The sequence below is a fragment of the Drosophila melanogaster genome, chromosome 2R (genome assembly GCF_000001215.4).
Source record: "Drosophila melanogaster chromosome 2R".
NCBI classification, from domain to species: Eukaryota; Metazoa; Arthropoda; class Insecta; order Diptera; family Drosophilidae; genus Drosophila; species Drosophila melanogaster.
Genome location: NT_033778.4, coordinates 18248380 through 18269377, shown reverse-complemented (window position 1 = coordinate 18269377; position 20998 = coordinate 18248380). Strand labels below are relative to the sequence as shown.

The 20998-nt window shown below is 46.2% G+C and overlaps 1 long non-coding RNA gene across 1 annotated transcript; it reads right to left on the bottom strand.

Moving 5' to 3' along the window:
• Window positions 1-11782: 11782 nt before the first annotated feature.
• On the bottom strand, window positions 11783-12282 carry lncRNA:CR44421 (long non-coding RNA:CR44421). The gene has a single exon (NR_124616.1). It is a non-coding gene; the product is annotated as a long non-coding RNA:CR44421 (long non-coding RNA).
• Window positions 12283-20998: the final 8716 nt, after the last annotated feature.

Genomic DNA, 20998 nt, shown 5'->3' with positions numbered 1-20998 from the left:
AAAGCAGAAAAGAACGGACAAGCCCAAAACCAGAATATCAATTTAGCGGAGCGATGGGACCAGTTGCAGTCCGACTTCTTAATGTATTCCCCATCTGGGCGAATTGCAGCGCCAACACATCGTATGTCATGGCAGGGAGGAACGAGGACGAGGAGATGGCCGCCAGGAGGTGAGGCGACGAAATGAGGGACAACGACAAATCGACAAATATGCAAAAGAGGGGCGCACCACAAAAGGGGAGGGGGGTGTGTGTGTGTGTGTGTTGGTTCGAAGCCTTATCGCATTTATTTATGCATATGCAGTGATTTGGCCCCAAAATCACAGTCCGAAAAAAAAGATCTGCGCATAAAACAAAAGACTCAGAGCACAAACTCGTTTTGCTGGCCATCGCGAATCGCAGGGGATGTAGGGCCCCGAAAAGTGGCACAAAACAGCAAGGGGTTTGGGTTTGGGAGTCGGCCGATGACCATGCATCACCAATGCCGAGGCACGCTTATCAGTAACCTACACTTAAAGTTAATGCATGCCCGCCAGGACCAACCAGCAGAGATGCCAATGCAGTGGTTGCCGCGAATTCACTGAAAGAAATTTCAATATTTCTTAAAATAATACCCCCAAATACCATTTCTCATTCATAATACTTATACCATTAACCTTTATTTTCTAGGCTCTGTTAAATCTGACACTCTAATTGAAGTGAACAAATTTCAATTTGCTTGCATCGTTGAGTTAGTTTAGTTCCTTTTGTTTAACCACTCCATAGTTAATTTCTCCCGGTGTACTTTTCGTTGTTATCAGCGCTGGGCCTGGGCTTTTAGCAAACGCCGACGCAGGCCGCTGGGCTGGATCAGGCAGCCGATGTCAAAAGGCAGGCAGAAATGAAATCGAAAATGAATGCGACTGGGCAGATAAGTCGGCGAATGACACAGAGCGACAAGTTGACAATAGAGGGGGGGGGGGGCAGATGGTTCTGCAGGGATGGGTGAGAAAAATGTGTCCTCATTCGGGTCAAAAGCGAATGAAACAAGGAACCAAGTGGAGGGAATTCAAAAGCCTCCCGGCATTCGACTTCTGACCAAACTCGAATGCAAATCGATGCGGCAATAAAACTATTAAGCCATTAGTAAGCCAAACACGAGTACAATGCCAGAAAACAAACACGTGCAGCAGCAGCAGCAGCAGCAACAGTCACCGCCGCAGCAGAAACAGCAACGGCAAGCGCAGGAGTTGCAACAGCAACAAGCAATTAATGCAAATGCGGAGAGCAGCCGGCAGCCAAATCGAGAAGGAGGCAGGCCAAGCACATCGAGATCAAGTCGGCAGACGTATCCGAATGCCTGGAGAATGTCGGTCTGCTGCAGCAGCAAAAGCAGCAGCAGCAGCAGCATCAGAGGCTGCAACATCCAATGCAGCAGCAACATTGTCTGCACCCAGGCAGCCTGACAATACATGGCGAGGTGCAAACTAATTGAAATCATTACACTAGTAAAAATGTTAATTCAATTAAAATGCGCGCAACAGCAACAGCTGCAGCAGCAACATCTCGCGCAGCTATTGACCCACAAGCAGTTGCAGCCGATGCTGGTGCATCTCCCCACTAAAAGAGATATCATCGCAACATACTGCCTGGCCGGAGCTGCTACTCAAACCTCCCCAACCGCCGCCACCTCGGGAACATCAGCAACATGTTGTTAGGTCAGCTGCGGCAGCAACAGCAACTGCAGCAGCAACACGAACATCTCTAGGCCATTGGCAGTGTGGCATGCAAATGGGAGCTGAACAGCGTGGTTCAATCGGCGTGGAGCAGGGAGCCGGAACCAGTCTATCCTTGAATACTTCTGTTTTTTTTGGAGGAACTGTAGCTAAGCGTACACTGATAAACAAATTGCCAAGATATAGCATAGCATTATGATACAGATTCGCCTTAATAAGGGATACTTGGTTTTTCAACTTAAGATAGAATACATACATAATGTTCTGTAGTGTTTCATATCTTCCACTACGCTTCGAAACAACACGAAAAAGTTAAATTCCAAAACAACACTACATTTTCAATTTAAAACACTGTCACTCGAATAAAACTCGAGTAAATGGAACACTTATAAACCATTTGCGCTTACTAATGCTTATTTTGACAGTTAATAATTTATGTCGGTAAATCCATTGCTTTAGGAAGTAGTGTGCACGAAGGAAACTCCTCTTTAAGCGCGTTTTAAATGCCTGATTTAAGATGGCGATTTTCCCCAGAGAACTCTTAGATCCCCATTACGTATGCAAATTTTGGCCAGCAATTCTCTGGCGCTTCCAGCTTCGCCGCTGTGATTTGTGTGCCTTCCTTCGATGCAATGCGATTTGAGGGTTTTGAGGGCGAGGGCTTCGCGGAGAGATGGCAAGAACGGCGAGTCGCATTTCCGGTTGGACAAGTAGCTCCATAACAAATGGGCAGGCTGAAAAATGTTTGCCAAGTTGTTTATACTGCCAATAAAAGGCAATAAGTTAATTTCACACACACAACACTCTGTACTGCAAAGTGGAGTGGAGCTTTCTAACCGTTTTATGGTCGAAGTTTGTTGTATTGGCCATAAATGAAATCGAGTCCATAAGCAGTAGCCGCATCTTCGGATCGACCAGGGCAACAACTGCCTCTTGCCGAGGTGTGAAAATGTTAGCCCCTATTTGGAGCAGCTTAACACATTCGATATTATAACTATTATTAATGCATTTGCATTTTTATGGATCGATCGATGCTCTCGATCTCGATCTCGATCTCGATGATGTGCGTCGCCCAACGGAAGTCACGTGAGATAAGGCAGGAAACTGCGTCCAAACTGAGTGAATGCTCGTTGGGGCATATTCATCACAGAATCACGTCGTAAATGGCTGCCCATTCGACCATTAACGATAAACAAATTCTGCCGCTGTAACTGAGCTTCGGGCGCTTTTCAATAAAAGAATACCCCCTACCAACATATTCAGCCATAAAATGACATATAAAAAAACACTTAAAATATTTTCAATGAGCGATTTTAATGGATCTTTTGGTGGTGGTCCCACAGCAGATCAACCGATCACCAGCCGATCACCTGGCCGGGAAATGGCGGACGCCCTAATGCAAATGACGGGAACTGGGCAACGAAACTACTGGTGTCGATATAACAATAAAACGCCCCTTGGCACACCCTCCGACTGGCAGTGGATCGCTGGATCCGCCAGTTTCATGATGCCCCCGGATCTGCCGGATCGCTTGGGGATGGGTCGGATTAAATAAATGCCAGCGCAGAGCCGCCGAATCGGCGAAACAAAACAAAACTGCCAAAAAGGCAACCGAAACAGGCAATCCTCTGCCGCGAGAAGAGGAAACTGATCTGACAGATCTGATTGTAAGCATGCAACAAAAATGCGAGACGCCCCTCTGGATCCCATACCGCATATCCCAGTTCTTAGCTCTCAGTTCTCAGTTCTCCACAGTTCCCATCTACCCAACTCCCAACTCCCTGTTTCTGGTCCTCCTCATGCTGCTGCTGCTGCTGGCTCCCATCTCCATCTCCGTCTCCATCATGTTTTGTGGGCTCGCGTCGGGCTTAAGCTTGTGCAATTTAGTGATCAATCATAGCGGGATGCGAGCAACGGAGCAGAATTCAATTTTAGTGCGAATGGCAGTTTGTTCTTCGGAGTTCGGGGACTTCTTCATACGTTGCTGCTGCTGCTCCTTTTGCTCCATACAGCAGCAACATTCTGAGGCGTTTGTGAGGCGGCGGCGGCGGCTTCCACATGCGACTCCAGAAGGTGGAAGCCATAAATCTTGGCAACATGAGAAATGACTTTACCATTTGCCATGATGAGCAGCCAGCAGCACTTGGAGTCGCCATCCCCATCCCCATCCCCATCCCCATCACCATCCCCATTCGCAGGAAGAAATGTAGGAAAGCTAACAACACATACACGCGGAATCGCGGATCGCGAATGTTTGCATATGGCAACTCTAATTTTGAGGGATTTGCGTAAATTGTGAAAACGTCCGCAGGGATTTGAGTCAATCAGCATTTTCGATGGCAATTAGTTGGGCAAAGAATTCAATTCTCTAGGCGGACAATCGCAAGGCCCCCCGCGAAAGTTGTAACGCACAGTGAATGAAAATCCGGGCTCCAAGCCAAAAGATAGTGATGAGTAAAAAACATCCATAATAATTGTATCTATAATATTGATAATACATTTGGTAAAACTTTTAAAAATTTTCATAAATATACTGATGACATTTGTAGTAAATATATTTCAGTTAATAATAATATAATAATTCTTTACGTATATAATATATATTGTATATAAACATATTGATGCAAACAAATTTAGCCATCCTTTACAAATCTACAATCTGCGATGTGATCACTGGTTTGATTTTGGCCATCTCTGATCTGACTAAAACTACAGCCCATCTTGATCGTCGTTCTCTTTGCTCCAGCTCCATCTCCATCTCCGTCTCCATCTCGATTCCATCTCCATCTGGTCCGTGCGCAGGTCATTGGCGAGGTGTCTCCTGCTGCGAATTAATCGTTTTCGATGCTGACTGCGGCCACTCACTTGCTGTCCGGCTCTCCAGTTTACCAGATCTGCAGCTCGAAGCTCCCGATCGGAGCTCGGGGTTTCCAGCTCCCATGGCTGATTAATATTTTGCCAGTTCATGAGCTTGGAGCCACGTCGAAGGCGAATCCGCTGGCCGTTTGGCATCTTGTTAGCAGGCTCGCCATTCCCGTCGTTCCCGCCTTGGATTTGGATGCCTGCTTGCTTGGATGCAGTTTTGCATATTTCGTTTGTTTGTTATCCAAGTGCCTCCGTCGTGTGACCGAGCTCCGTCGCTGTCTCCCCCCTCGCCCTGCCCTCCAGCGTCCAGAGTCCTACCCCCTGCGTGGAGTGTATTACGAGCATTGGCGCAAAAGTCCAAGTTCAAAGCCATATTTGAGTTGGGAAAAATCAATAAAAAGATCGCAAGCTGCGATGGCACATGCGTGTTATTTCCAACCAGACGATCCGGCCTTTCTCATAATGAAATTATTGCCAGGTGATTGAAATCTATTTATGCTAATTTACGTGTGCACAACCCACTGTCGAGGAGGAGGAGGAACGAGGTTGCACCAGAATCGTTCCAAGGTTGTGCCGCTTGCAACACACGTTTCCGCATTTCTGCAGCTGCAACGTAGCTGCAATGGTCTATAGTTAGTTTCTTTTCTTATTTTTTTCCTTTGTATTTTTTTTTTTTTTTTTTTGGGCGTTCCGCCCACCAAAAGTGCAGATATATAGTACAACAAGAGCTAACGCTCGGACCCGATCTTGATTAGAAGTGTTTGTGGCTCGATGTTGTTGCGGCTTTGGAGTTGGGAACTCGCAGCTCGCAGCTCGAAGTCGTTGACAATTTTCAATTAAAATGAGTTGGGGTTATGTCCGTTTGGCCGACTGTGTGGGCGGATTAACACACACTCGGGCATACACGGCAACGCCTAAGCTCATGACTGACACTGTCCGCTTGCCCGCCCCTCGCCGCACTATTCTCGCCCCTCTGCCCTCCACTGCGATGTGAATAGTTATTTAAGCCCCAAATTGTCATGCGGCTTATGTGTAAAGTTTGTTTCGCTCTTGACATTTATTTGGCTGGGCTTTCCGGACCCCATTGATGCCAGATCAAAGCCAGCGAGGGCGGTACCACTGGTTCCATGGCACTTGAAGTTGATATAACCAAGAGTTTGAGGGTTGTGAGTTCAATCTGCTTTAACACAAACTTGGATATTATCAAGCCGCCCTCGCTGTATGTCGAACACTCTCAATTGTGTTTTAATTTTTGAGGGCTTGGCCATGAAAGTCCGCATCCCGCATCCCCGTGACTGGGAGCCATGGATTATGGGCCAGATTAGAGCGGCAGGGATTCGAGAAGGAGGAGGAGGTGGAGATGGGTGCGAGTAGGGGATTACCTTATCCAATTAGCTGAAACATTTCAAATCGCCGCAGTGCAACAAGCGTTGCCACATAAAATGCTAGAATTACAACAAGCGACTGCTAGAGTTGCCGCTTCAACGGTAATGCTAATGCAGGCGACAAAGAAATCTCCAGCGTCCCGATTTCAGCCATCGAAGTTCTCCGGGAGGAGACCGCTGAAACAGGTTCCATCGCCGCTCTAAACAATCTTTCTGCGCTCTGTGTACTCGGCTATGTATTTCGTGGATATATATTTTATTGTCTTTTGATGTGCCTTAAAATCGCCGAACCAGCGCGGCGGAGGATCGATAAAATTTATCAAAGTTGCTGCAGCTAGCTACATGTTGCCTAGAAAGGCCGAGGCGGGTGAGAACTAGTGGCTGGAACAGGTTCCCAGATACTCAGATCCTCGAACCTCGCAGTTCGCAGCCAGGGTCCGGCATGGCGACAATTTTAAGTGCGAAATTAAAAGTAAAACAAGCGATTAACATAAATTTTCCAGCAAAGCGCTTTAAATGTTCTTCGCCAGGAGGGGGAAAAAAAGGTGCGGGAATGGTACCGAAACCGATACCGCAGATGCAGATGCAAATGCAGATGAAGACATTGTCGATTCCGCTGGCGACTGTTAATGAAAACTAATGCAATTTATTGAATATTAATATTTAATAATGCCACAATCTTATCGCGTCCATAAGATGAGCCAATGCTGGCCATCGGGTGAAAGGAAATGGGCGTGGGTTGGGGGCGATTGTGGCACTTTGGACAAGCTCTTTAATGAACTGCCCCCCCCCCCCCCCCCGAAGGCCCGAAGGCAATTAAGCAGTCCGAACGGGATTGGAAACTGGCCAAGAGAAAAGATAAAACACCGGGCAGGAACAGAACAGAACAGAACAGATCGGATCGGAAAGGAGAATGGCAGTTCATCCACTTGTTAGTCGGAACCAGACGGGCCACACCACTGACCCAAATCCATGCGGACTCCCCACGTCCAGCTCAACCCATCCATCCATCCATCCATCCATCTACCAGTTCAACCATCCATATCCACAACCACAACCACATCCACTCCCTATGTGGTCGGTTGGGCAAGAAATGCATTATTTATGTACGTTTGCCGCTCGTCCTGGACCGAAAGTCAGCAATTTGGCATCATGACATGGCCAGCATCCGAGTTCCAGGTCCAGAGTTAACATAGTACCCAGCCCAAACTGAAATCCCAGGCCCTGGAATCAGCACCCAGGTCCGCCGATGATGCACGCTTGTCAGCCGCCTGCCAGTCACCGGAGAAATGAGAAAGGGCCTCCGTCTCCGTCTTCGAATGTCTGGTTAGCGTTTTTGCCTGGCCTGTTTGTTTTAGCGCCTGTTGTGACAGCCGTCTGCCAGCTTTTTGGCACTTGAAATGGTCGAAACGCTGGCCGTTTGTCCAAGTGTCCGGACCACTGACACAGCTGATAAACCGAAGCACACTCATTACGCACTGATCATGATCACGGGCTGTCAATAGGAGCAGCAGTGTTGTCCTAGGCGAAACGAGAAGGCTGTGAAATATGGGATTGAGTAGATTTTGCAGATTAAGTGCCAGTAAGAGTTCTTTGATGACTTCTCTGAAAGAGTTTATACTTGTTTGTCATACTGAATAGTAGATTTGCTAGTATAGCTGCTCATTAGGGTATTTGAAAATCGCGACTAGCAATCTATAGAGATCGGGAAACTAAAGGATGAACCAAAATGGTGCCACAACTCCAGAGAGGCCAACTGACACTACGACTTGCACTACAAACGCTGACCAAACTTGGTCCGGACACTTGCGGACTGTAAACGTTGAACAAGTTGAGACCCAGATTGATTGCTAATGTCCACAAACGATGAAAGATTCTCGGTTCTCACAACTCGTCGTGGGCTAATTATGTTCTAGACGGAGTCGGGCACAACTGTTTGTCCAAAAAGGAGACTGCGGGAGCGGAGTTGCAGTCGCAATTGTAAACATGAAATCATATTTAATTCCCCCAGCTCGAGAACCTCGCAGCAATCTGGCCAGTCTCTCAGCCATTTATTTTGGCCTGGCTAATGAAGTCATTTGTCGGCGAGGCCGCAGGTTCAACGTGATTTACCTTTGATTAGCATTGTGGCCCAATAAATTGACTGTCAATCCCGGCCGGAGTCGTTTAGTCGGGCTCTGTTTTATGGCCAACCATTTGCTAACCCACGGCAAACATTTATATTTGTTTGTCCAGGCCCTCGAACTGGATTGCCATCGCCATTGCAATTGGCAATTGTTCGCGCCATGGTCAGATTCTATTGGGCGGCTCAAGCACTGGATAGAATGGATAACACCGAGAAACAGGACAAATCATAAACCAAGAAATTGTTATTATTTACATATATAACATTAAATAGATAATATGATTTCAACAAAGTATGTACTAGATATTTCCCCAGGAAGCATAAAATTTAAAAAAGCCATGCTGATTCTAGAGATTATTTAATAGAATTTTTTGAGTGCCAGATCGTATAGTGCATAACTGTTCCTGTTCCCAGTTGGGTCAATAGCCCGACCTCCGCACAAAGTCCACAATTGTATTCGATATCCGTATCTTTCGTTGGCATCTGTGGGATTATGTAAAACCCCTGGAACGCCCCTCGTCTAAGCTGCCCCCTCCGACCAAGTTACTGGTCCACTTCCAATTCCAGCCCTGCTCATTGTTGTTTCGCCCTGGCCCACGCAATTGATTTGATTTTTGTGACACAATTGAATTATTTATTGGATTAAAGCCCATACAGAAAGCGAGCAGGGAGCCTAAAGTTTCAATTCGCGACGGAAGTTGATCACAATAACAATTCCACTCCGGTTTTCGGCTCCAGATACCATCCAATATGTAAAACAAAGACCAGGGAATGCCATTCACCAAAGGTCGGACATGGACGGCCCCCTGGAATGCCAGCTCTCAAACACTTGGCAATTTGTTACGATAGGACAAAAGTGTCAAAAGCCGTGCAGACGCACAACAAGTCTGTAAAAAAAAAGACGCCAAGAGGAAACTCCTTTTGATTTGAACTTGTAGTGGCTCCACCCACAAGAGGTTAAACTAAGCAGTAGGGATTGATTTGATACTCTAATCAGAGAACATTTTGCTTTTACCCTTTAATCTTATCATCTTAATCTTATAGAATGATAAAGGAACTTTCGTTGAGAGAAAGATGTATTTTTCACTTAAATAATTATAAGTTTCTTAGTTTCCAATCACTAAATCGTATATACCCTTTGAAAGGCCCACGGCAGGTGGCGCTGCTGAATCATTTGATCGTGGTTTGATTCGATCGCTAATGCGCAAGACCAACAATGAGTCGACCGTATTTGAATGTGAAATTCTTATGCAAAATTACTTTATAATTTAATTTTTATTTGATTTGTGTGATTTTATTGATTTGCCGGACACTCCCCAGCGGCTTTTGTGGCGGCTTCCCCTCACCGAAACCTCAAGCAGCTGTCTTTCTTCGTTTTATCTGTTTGGTAAATCTTGATTTTTTTTGGCCTCCTTTTTTTTTTTTTTTTTGGTGGTGGTGGTATGGGTAAGCAGGCAACAATCCACAATTGATTAAAAATGTAAATTGTTTATTTATTTTAAACGATTTTTATCCACATTCGAGCATATACTCTGATGCTGGAGCTTTGTTATGTAAAAAAAAAATGCTACGGGCCGAAAAAATATGAATGACTCTACGAATATGATTGTTTATGGGACTTTTCTGACCAAAATCCCGGCCTTGTGGACAATGTTGGTTTTTGCCTTCGGATTGCGGACCTTTGGGCATGGATTAAGTCATAAAAATCCCATAAAAAAGTTGTCGAAAAATCGTGTAACCCGGCGACTATATGCCATATGCCATGTGCTGTATGGGTTCGGTGTACATAAAAGGTTCTTGCGCCCATTAAAAGTCGCCTCCATAAATGTCATAAACTGTTGATCAGATCGCATAGCTTGGCCCCGTTTTATGGCCTGATTGGGGTTCCAAGGAGGTGCCATCTCCGGTGCCATATACATTTCACGACTTATCAGCCAGCCGCCGGCGGTTCGGCTACCGTTGACAATCCACCGGTGAGCCAGGTGAAATCACTTTTCACAATAGCGCTGCACTTGAGTTGTTAAATCAAATTGGGAATTGGAAATCTGAAAATGTGGAATTCAAAATCTGAGATATGAAATTTCGAATTTAACGCTTTTCAAGTTGCGGCATTTGTCAAGTGGCAGGGATCGTTGTTGCCACAAGTGGAACAAATAGACAAGGCCCACAAGAAATCAAGGTGTGTGGCAGCTCAAGTGGCCCGAAAAAGTGCCCGATTTTCAATTTACCCTGAAATATGATGAGGCGAATTTTGGAAATATTTTGGTTTGCTTTAATTAAACCCCCATTGTGACGAGTGACAGAGTGATGAAGAGTGGTGATGGTAGTACAGTGATCATAGATACAAAACATAAAAATTGTTAGTGCTCATTAGTAGATACTTAATATGTTCGAAGAATCATATCTACTCTATATTTATGTATTAACGGGAAGCAAGCTTGATTTTAAACTTAATATAACCAACTCTACTTGTCCGATTTCGTGTATCGTATTATTCCTCTCAATTTCCGCTGCTAAACGTGAGTTGGTGGGGCCTCCTGTTTTTTTTTTTAATTAAATGCGATTCCTGTTGATATTGCGGCAGTGGCAGTGCGTCCAAATGTGAAGCGTCAGAAGCGTTTAAATTTCGCTCAATTCACGGCCTGATGCGTTGCGACAAATGCATCCACCTTGGGGTGGACCGCCGCTTTTTCGGGGCAACACCTTGGGCCTCCTGTCTGCCCCACTGTCGCCCCCTCCCCCTCCCCCAATCTATCCAACGCCAGAAGCCGCAGCAACCACATGCCATGCTGGAAAGGACCTGGATATTCTTGGTATTCTTTCTTCTCGGCTGCCCGGTTGTCCGGTGTTCGGTTACACGCTCCATCATCGGGTTTCAAAGGCCACTGCCACAGCGAGGAGCTTCGAGTTGGGGGAACTCGTACTCATTTGCATTTATCTAAACCATGTAGCCATAAACATGAGCGGGGGGAAAAACTTTCCCAAAAAATGCGCATAAATTAATACAGTTTACTTATCAGCTTATTAATGGCCGCAGATTAAGACATCAGGGCGACCTGCTGCTCGTTGAGAATTCTGTTTCAGGTATGAAATTTTTCACCCATCACAACAAATGACTGAATTTCCGAAGAGGCCAACGGAATTCAATTCGGTTTCGCCCTCCTGCTGTGAATTTATGCGAAAAGAATCGAACGCGCTGTCGCCTCGAGAGATCTGTTTTGGGAGCTATAGTCTGTGGATCGGAGGCTATATCCGCCAGGCAGCCCCCCCCTCTCTCTCTTCCTTCCCTTCGCAGTGCATTCATATTTAAAACAAAGTGTCATATGTCATAATGGCACCGGAGCTGAATGGCTCTCACTCTGGTGTAGCGATCCTCAGGCAAAATGGTTGCCTGGCGCCATTTTCTGTGCTCTTTACATATATTTACTTTGCGGCATTCGGCGGCAAGTGGCAATTACTTTCACTGTGGCAATTTCGCAGGGTCTCCACATATACATATGTACGTACTGCAAAAAGGCGCTGGCAAGAAGGGGAAAAAAAGATGGACAGAAGCAGTAGAAGTTAATGATGTTGCCACATGCTTTTTATTGGTGGTATTCCCCCTTGATGATGATGATGATGATGGCCGACCGGCAGTGGCGGCCCCTCCTGCCACTTAGTTGCCCCCTTTCCCGCTTCCTTCTTTCCAACACCAACTTGCCTGCCACTGCAGATGTTGCACCTACCCCCCACCACCCCAGAAGCCTCTCATAAACGACTTCAATTACATGCGAATGCGAGTGGCAGTGTGTGCGTGTGTATCTGTGTGTGCAAAGGCGGGGCTCCGCCAAAATGGCGTTTCGACCAGCTCGTTCTGCTACTCCTACTTCTGCCGATCCGTTTTGCCGTCGGTATTTGCCAATGACGCTCAACTTTCATCTGACGGATCGCTGCGAGGAGCGGTGCCGGGTGCCATGTGCTACTCATCAGCTAACGAGCAAATCGATGCCGTGGACAATGTCGCCGCAGTTCTTATCTCAGCCGCTTGGAGACCGAACCCACTGATGCACCTCCATCTCCATCTACAGCTGCATCTTTGGCCAGCCTACTTTGTGTTTGTGCTTTGCGTTGCTCCCAGCGATGCCATGCATACATTGAAAAAAAAAAACATGGGTCCACATATAAGAGAAAGTACTCGAAAATTCAAGAAATATTCGAAATATATAAAATATATATAACATAAGCTTGTTCTATTCCTCAAAATCTTAGCTTGCTTACTCTCCTCTGTTTTACATAAAGAAGAAAAGACTTCATGTTCTACTTGGTATAGTTCTTTTCGCTCAGTGCATGTGAGGTTCGATTGAATGCTGATCGCAATCGCGAAGGCTGCCAAACGCTTCTATGCAAAGTGCCTGCGATTCCGCCTCTTCCACGTCCAGCTCCTCCTGCTCCACCCGCTCCTTCCCCAACCCATTACCGTGCCCATCCGCCTGATCTTCAGCTGGCAGCAGAGGAAGAACCTGTTGCTGCTGGTCTGGGCTGGTCCCAACTATCAAGATGACCAAGGGGTGAACAAATTCATTCAGTCATTCATCGAAACAAATTGGTTGACTGATGATGACGACGACGCGTTGCAGCCGAAGAGGTGGAGCTCTGGATCTGAGAAGCTGGACTTGGTCACTTGGGCCGTGAGAGGTATGTCAGTGCCGGGCTTTAACTTGTCAATCTGGTTATGTCAATTTGCTGTTTGTTTTCTGCCACCGCGCCGCTGCGTGCCCCCCAAAACTGTCTCTATGGCTCTGTGGGCTGCATATCCCGGTATCCAGGCATCCAGGCTCCATTTGCGTGTCGGGGGACTTAACAATTTTATTTATTCGTCGCCGGACGCATTTCCAATGCACACCCGTGTCATCCGATAAGCCAGCCGGGTCTAACAATTACTATCGCATAAATAACCGTTTACCAGCCGGGCCCCCACTGCATCGGGAATCAAATCTACGATTGCCACACACGACACACCACCACATATGTACAAAATGTGGCACATAAGTTGGGGCACGGGCGGTGGCGGTGGCGACACAACCGAATCAATTTGTATGCGGACGTTTTTCGGACGAACTTAACCCGAAACTTGCTGTTAAATGGATGTTTATTGCGCCTCAGGGGGAGGGGATTGGCCTGCACGGGGGGCGGTGCCATTGAGGCTGGCCTGTGGAGCGGGGAGGGGGGCGTGAACCAATTTACGCGGCAAACGCATGCGCACCGACGTCGATATCAAACGCCCATCTCATTGGGAAGAAGCGGGGGAGGCTGCTCTGCACAGAGAGACTAAACACGTTAAAAGTAATTTTGCTAATTTCCAAAGAATTAAAAAAAAGTTGAGTATAAATGTACTACAATATGACTTTGGCGAACTATCAATGTTCACAACAAAGAATATTGAAATTAGTTATAATGTTAAATGAATTATAAGTTTTAAGTTAGAAAATGGTAGTAATATCCTATTCATTTGGTTTCAGTTTATTCAAGATATCATCAACCAATATCTAGACCTAACATTTAAGTTCGTCAATTTCATAACTAACAATTTTGCGCACATTTATGAGCAGCCTGATAGTAATAAACAGTAATTTCTCTCAGTGCACACTGGATAGGTGTGCGCATTGCAGATCGGTGCAGTGCCCACCTCACTCGGTGGGTGTGCGAATAGATTCTCTGGGGTCTGGTCTGATGCCTCTAGTCTCCGATCGCGGCACGCCATGCGGAGTGGGGTTGGCGGAATGGCTTGGCATTTGCAACAATTGCATAAATTTCACATTTTTATGACTGATAGTGTAAGAAATAGGCGTGGCACATGTGAGACCATTACGTTGCCGCATATTTTGAGCTGCCGGTGTCCGATTCTCGGGCAAGAAGCGGGCAATTGAATTTCGCCCGTGTCATACATGAAATATACTCGTAGCAATGCCAGATAGACCGATGGACAAGACAGTTGGAATGCCCAGCTCTCGCTGGGTCTCATCTTCCTTTCAGTGGACGGTGGTGGTATCTACCAGCGTTGATCAATTGGGCGTTGCCACAACGTCGCACTGCGTTGCAGAGACAGATGGCGGGGCAGAGAGAGGGTTACTTCAGCAGCATCGCCGCGCTGAGTAATGGCCGTCAAGTGCCCGAGGACATCATTTCCATAATGTCCTTCACAGGGCAGCTCTCATGCAGCAGCTAAACCTCTCAGGTGCAACGGCTGAACTATGTATGCTGCATGTGCTGCAGTCGCGAAGCCGGCGGAGTGGCAGCTTGTAACAGATTTGTATCGCATTTTATATGCCACAATTTTCGTTTGATATTTATGTCGATAATAAAATTAAGATGATGAGCGAAATTGCACTCTGAGCGGTGCATGAAAGGGGCGGCAACTTCCGAGACTCCCCGAGCACACAAAATGTTGTATATACAATATATATGTATAAGATTGGAACAGGCAGCTTTGGCCATCCCCAAGAGGCACGAACGCAGATGCGAGCAACCAATCAAGTGCAAGGGGCAGCTGTCGCAGGACCAGATCAATCTTCGGTCATTTGCGCCGTTGTACTCCTCGATTAACTCGATGAGAAAGGCCCCGCAAAAAAAAAGAAAAAAAAAACAAAATGCTCCATTCGAATTCCTCAATTTTTTGCCAGCCCCAAGCTGCAATAAGAACGTTACAGAGCTTGCCAATTCAGTTATTAATTTGCAAATAAATTTGACCTTATCTCGTGATTTTTCATTTCCTGCCCAATTGAGGTCTTAAAATATTAACAGACAGAAGAGAAAACTTAATCGCAGCGAGGATTATGCACTCAATGTAATTTAAATCGACTTTAAATTATCAGAACTTCTTTTTTGGCTAAGCTGATCATAACTATTAAATGTTTGTATAGTTAGCTTTATTAAAGTTAAAGTTATTTGATTTATTCTAGAAATGATGTTTGTATAAGCGATTGCATTTTTATTGATATGCTCATTCTCAACTATATAAACTTGGCTGCTTAAAATAGCAAAAGTTGGTGGAGTAATATAAAAATTATCATATTACTGCACTCGCTGCGCAGATTACTGGGCTATAACCATTTGCATAGTGGATGGACCAATTTGCCTTAATTTCGATATGCTTTCGGGGTGCCGAAAGTTATTGAAGCCATCTCAAGTAAAGATCGATCGATGGGTTGGCAAAGTGATGCAGAGGTGCTCCGGTGGTTCCACCTACCCGGGCGAAGGGAATCGATTCTGATGGGAGATTAGCAAAGCGCTGCGAGCGAAACAAGCCATCCGGAGCTTAGTCCCGTGCTCGGATATCTGGAGTATCTATACTGGTTAATAACAATAATCAGGCATGGCGAGTACAAGCCAAGTACATGTCGCTGTTGCTGCTCCTGATGATGCTGCCGCTTTTGGGGAACAAGGGAACCGATAGCCGAGAGCCTCACATCCGGATGACGGCCATAACAACAGCTGTCAAAGTCCCAAAGATGACGGCCCTCGATGGCTGACGATGATGAGCCATCAGAAAAGGGCCTGCTGAAAACAGGGTGGGGATGGCCAAGACCAATGATCGACTAGAGACGATCGGCTGGGAATTTCCAGGGCCCCGGGTGCAAATTACCACGAAAACAATTTCAGTTGCTGCTGCAGCAGCAGCAGCAGAGGCATCAGCAACATTGGCGGCAGATTGCCAGGATAAAGTATGTCTGTTGAAAGCATGCGTCAGAAAGGATTGAAATCGAGCGTTTCATGATGTGACAGAGACAGACGACAGACGGCTTTTGGCCAGAACGAGAGGGGAAAATGTTGGCTTCTGTTGGTCGCTGCGGTTGCAGTTGCACTTGCAGAGGCGTTGCTGATGCCGCTGCATGTTGCTGCTGTGTCTAGCCGGCAGATGTGTGCAATGTTTTTTGCCGCACTGTCATTGATGAAGCATAAAATTATGGGAGGCAACATGGCAACTTGGGAAAAAGTAGAAAAAATTCATAAAATGGCCGCGCGATGGATTAAAGTCGGCTCGCTTGGTTGGTCGTCGTTGCCTGGCAAAAAGTTCTCAGGTGCAGCAAGGGGAGAGGGCAGACGAGCGTTGCAAGTTGCAAGTGCATAATTAAGCCTTCCGCCAGCGTGTTTTGCATGGCCGCGATTTTGCACACTCGAAACGGCGATTGGCTGCCGTGATTGGCCAAAGTCGGAGCCACTAGTTGGGTAGCCAGATTGCAGAGTAGCCAACTTGCCACTGGCGGTGGCGGTCAAGCTCATAGATCATTGCACTTGCTAGGCGGCATTCCAGCGTTTTCCCCCAATCCAGAGCGGCTCGACGAGCTCTCTGCGCCGGCTTTCATTGGCATGTGTCGGCATCTGCATTGTTCAATGACTTTTCGGGTATTAGCCGAAATAAAAGAAATGGCAGGCAAGCCGCCAGCAGCATATCAAAATTGCCAATTTCGATAACTGTTGCAACACCTTGACATGGACACGCAATCTCTGAGCTGCAAGCTTGAAGCACCAAGCTTCTGATCCCTGTTCATCTCTTTCGCACCATAATATGCCCCCCTCTTTTCCACTCTCACTGTGTCGTCGATGTGTGTGGCTCAGAGCAACAGCAAACATCAACCGGCAACAATCAACCAACAGGAGCAACAACAACAACAACAAGGCCAACTCCGCTTGACAACTTGTAAGCAAAGTGAGTGAAAATTAGTGAAAACCTCTAAAAGCTGCCAGCCATATAAAGCGGTGAATGAGATTTTGCAACATTCTCCGGACAGAAATACCCTGCTTTTCAGAGCATGCTAGAAATGATTGTAAGGAAATAACAGGCATGCAAATATTTAACTTAATTAAATAACCAAAATTTTATATGAAATATAAACATTACAATCGTCTTAGAAAAGCTTTTTAACAATTAATTTATATTTTATGTATGAAAAAATGAAAATGACAACAATATAGTATCTTTGCTTATTGTTATTGAATGTAAATCTTATAGTTTCCAATGCAGCATATAGTTAGTTCGTAAGTTTAAACTCTTATCGCTTGATAACTGCTTTAAAGTACAAGACTTACTCTTGAAAGCACTATTTTGTTTAAATTGTGAATGTTTTTTTGTTGTCAAACTACAGAATCAAACTTGGCCATAATCTTGCAGATATTTCACCTTCCGCTCCAATCTCCCACCTGTTAGGGTGTTTCCGTATTTCATTTGCCCACCGCAGCAGCTTTCTCTGCCCCTATCCCACCGCAGCCCCCCCCAAACCACGAGGCGATCTTCCTTTTGGCCAAGATGGCCTGTCGCATTGCGTGCCTGGCACTCTACCCACAGCGTTCTGGTCCGCTACGATCTGGGTCCGCTGGAGCGGCGTTCATATCCTGCGGACGTTCATAAACATGACAGTTTGAGCAATTTCCATCAATCACTTTTTTTGGCTGCTTTTATTTTGTGGGCTGCTTTTGGTTTTTGGTTTTTCGCTTTTTGTTTGTGTTATTGCTACGCTCGCCGGGATATCGTGACTTTTGGGGGCACGAAAGAAAAGCAGCCCATTCCAACGGACGGGGATGGATGGATTGCTGCCTGCAAGATTGCCAACTTAAATATTTTCACTTTGCCAAGATACTTTTTGCGGTATGCGGTTGGCCATCTCTGTGGGCGCCAGGGGGTTGAGGGGGCGGTTCCGAATGGCTCCAGATCGGCCGGAGATCAAACAACAAAGCGGTTCCGCATGCTAATGAATGCGCAAATACAACAAACTAATTTAAACGATTCTCGATCGCAATCAAGGCGATGCCGCAGCCCAAAACTGTGGCTCAAAAGCTGAAGCTGAGGTCTCGAGCCTGTTCCAATTTTTGTACGACTTTAACACCAATCAATTAGCACTGCGGTGGGCTGGTGGGCGGGGGGGAGTTAAACGCCGCCTCTAACGAACACGCACATGGACGGCATCTTTTCAAAAGATGGCATACCGCCTCTTTGCACCTTCCTTTGCCGCTGAGCGGTGAAAAATCCGGAGATATAGTCACAACTTTTCACACGCTGCCGCTAAGTGCGCCCCGAAAAATGGATTCAAATAAAAAAGGGAAAAAGAAAATCCTTATCCAAATACAACTTAATTACCAAAAGAGCGAAAACTGAAACATCAAATTGCAATTAGGAGAAGTTCAACAGAAATATTACAAGTGTCCGCTAAGCAGAGGCAAACTGGTTATTCGGTGGCCCCCAACCATAGCATACCGTGCCATGCCCAAATCCAAGTCCAAATCCCGGTCCATGTCCGCGACTCCATGGACCACGACCATGTCCGAGTTGGCGGCGACTTTCGTCTAATCAACTTTGCCATCGATGTTCATAAATTTATTTCATTTCGGACACAAATTACACGAGTGTAGGGTGTTTAACATGCCATTCGCGTTGTAAGATCAATTGGGTTAAGCTTCGATCGAGAATCGATGGATTGGCGGTAGCAATTCGAATTTGTTCCAAGTTTTTTCAACGAAAGCCGCTGGCGGCTCAAAAAAAAAAAAAATAACCGTAGAGACAGGCGATGCGAGCTGGAATATATAAATTAAGCTTGAGTTATAGGCACGGTATTAAAACAAAGTTCGTTTTATAACATAGTAACTCAATCGATAAGTGGTGTGTATTTCTGTATAAATGGTGGTATGACTTTTTTTTACATAACAATTATCCTAAGTACTTATCTGTACTTAGGTTGGTTTAAATAATTAACATTATCTTCTATACTTTGAATATCTTTAAAATGCAGTGTTATTTATAGCATGGGTTGTATACTATTTATGTGGTTAGCTTGGCATGTTGATTCCAGAATCTAGGCACTAAGCTCAGAATCGAGCTCGCTTGAGTCCGAAATGTTACCATAAATCATCCGCTAATGCCAGACGCCGGCAGCGAATGATTGAATTAGCCGGGTCTCGGCGATATCGGGCACTACCAATTTCGTAAATTAGCCAAATCTAACATGTGCGATAGGCGGCCGCGGCTATCGTCGGTTGCGCCTACCTCAACCTGAAAGTCTGAGACCAAACTCGATTTTGAACTCGGAACGATGGCGAAGTTGGCCAGAACTAGTTGTACAATAATTATCAGCGCCTAATTAAATCGTTGCTTTATGCGATATCAGCTACTTGTCGTTTGGCCGGCTTTTCTGACACAGTTTCCCAGCCTTTTTTTTGTTGTGCCCCTTAGCTTTTCATCGTCGTTTCATTTTCATTTTCATTTCGATTTTCGCACTTTGCGCCGCATATTTGTCGCTGCTTTTAATTAGTCCGTTGGCATATGGGCGGTGTTTTTGCGCAAAGGGGGGTGCGGTTGATAAATTGCTGTTTGGTTATGAAATTGAACGGATTTATGGCCGTACCCTAGACTGGCACACAAATCAGTGGCTTTCATCGCACTTGCCGCCAAGCGAGAGAGACGCGAAAAGTTCGAGCGCAGCGTTTAAGCCAGCACATAATTTACGCTTAAGCATGGCTTTTGACCAAAATCAATAAATCCACTCCGGCATTCGTACAACAAAAGAAAATGTGCTGCACGCTCTAGCCGTGCAATGGGAAGGGTGAGGGGGGGAATCTACGCACCAGCATGGGCCAAAAATTCTCAGCAACTGCAACTGCACCAGTCTGCTCTTTGGGGCACCACCAGGTGGCAGAGTGGCAGAATGGCAGTGGGGCAGAGTGGAGCGGAGCTGCATCATCAACGCGCCACTGCGGCTGCGGCCTAATATCGTTTGAAATTTATGATTTTGAACTCTCTGCCAGTTGAACGATACCTCGTTCAAAAAAATCATACAAGCAGGGTATATGGGGACTAAGAATGCACTTGTTGAAAGCCTGAGTGCAAGGTTTCATAAATGGGTCAAACTATTAGTAAAAATGCTGGCTAAGATGAGCAGATATTAATAATAATAAAATAATAGCATTAAAGGGTATTTAGCTATCCTTTTGATTTAGTGCCTATCCGAAGCTGACTTTGGCTTCTTTACTTTGAGCTTGAGAAACTGGCTGAGCCTTACACATGATACTCGCCTTGATGGACAGGAACTTGGCGGACGCTCCGAAGTCTTACTCCCGTTCCCAGGCGTTTGGCGTGGGCGTGTCCATGGAAGGGCGTCGGAAGGGGGCGGGGCCGGGGGCAGAGGGCAGCGGCCACTTATGTGTCTGGCAAAATATTGGCTTAACCTAATTTGTGTGGCGCGGCATTGACGTTTTTGTGTTGGCCACTAATCACTAGCTACCCAAAGTTACGGCCATGAAGGTGCCGAAACGGTCGCGGGGTGGGGTTTCTCTGAGTGAATGGGTGAGTTAGCTGGAAAATGCAATAAAACCGCACCAAGAGAACCGGCCCTGTCAAGCAGCTGTCAGCGATATCTTCCTGGCAGAGGAGTAGTAGCGCCTCTCTGCTGCCCGCAACTTCAATTTCCCATTTCCCATGCCACCCAACCACCCCACTCCACAGCTTTACAGCTCCACAGCTTCAAGCGTTTGGTTTATCTAATCTCCTGACATTTTCGGTTTAATTTGGCCAGCCGCCGCCCCAAGGCGTTTTGGAATTGCAACCAAGTCAAGGCCTTTTGGCCAAATTTTTATGCGTGGAAAAGGGGAGTGTGGTGATGGTGGGGAGTGAGGGGACCGTCAACCGAATGACGGGTTAACCCACTTTCCCAAGCCGCCAGCGCACGCATGCGCAAAGTGGAGCCATAAGCACTGGCGCAAAACCATGCCAAAATATTTCACTTGGCCCGCGTCTATCTGTCTGTCTAGCCAGCGAATTTCCCTCTTCATTTTCGTAATTTCCATGGTAATGAATACTCACATGCTCCATGGCGACCCACTTGGCCAGCCGGGGAAATTGTCAGTGCCCGGGGGACCAGAGGCTCGATGAGCAATGGCAGCCCAA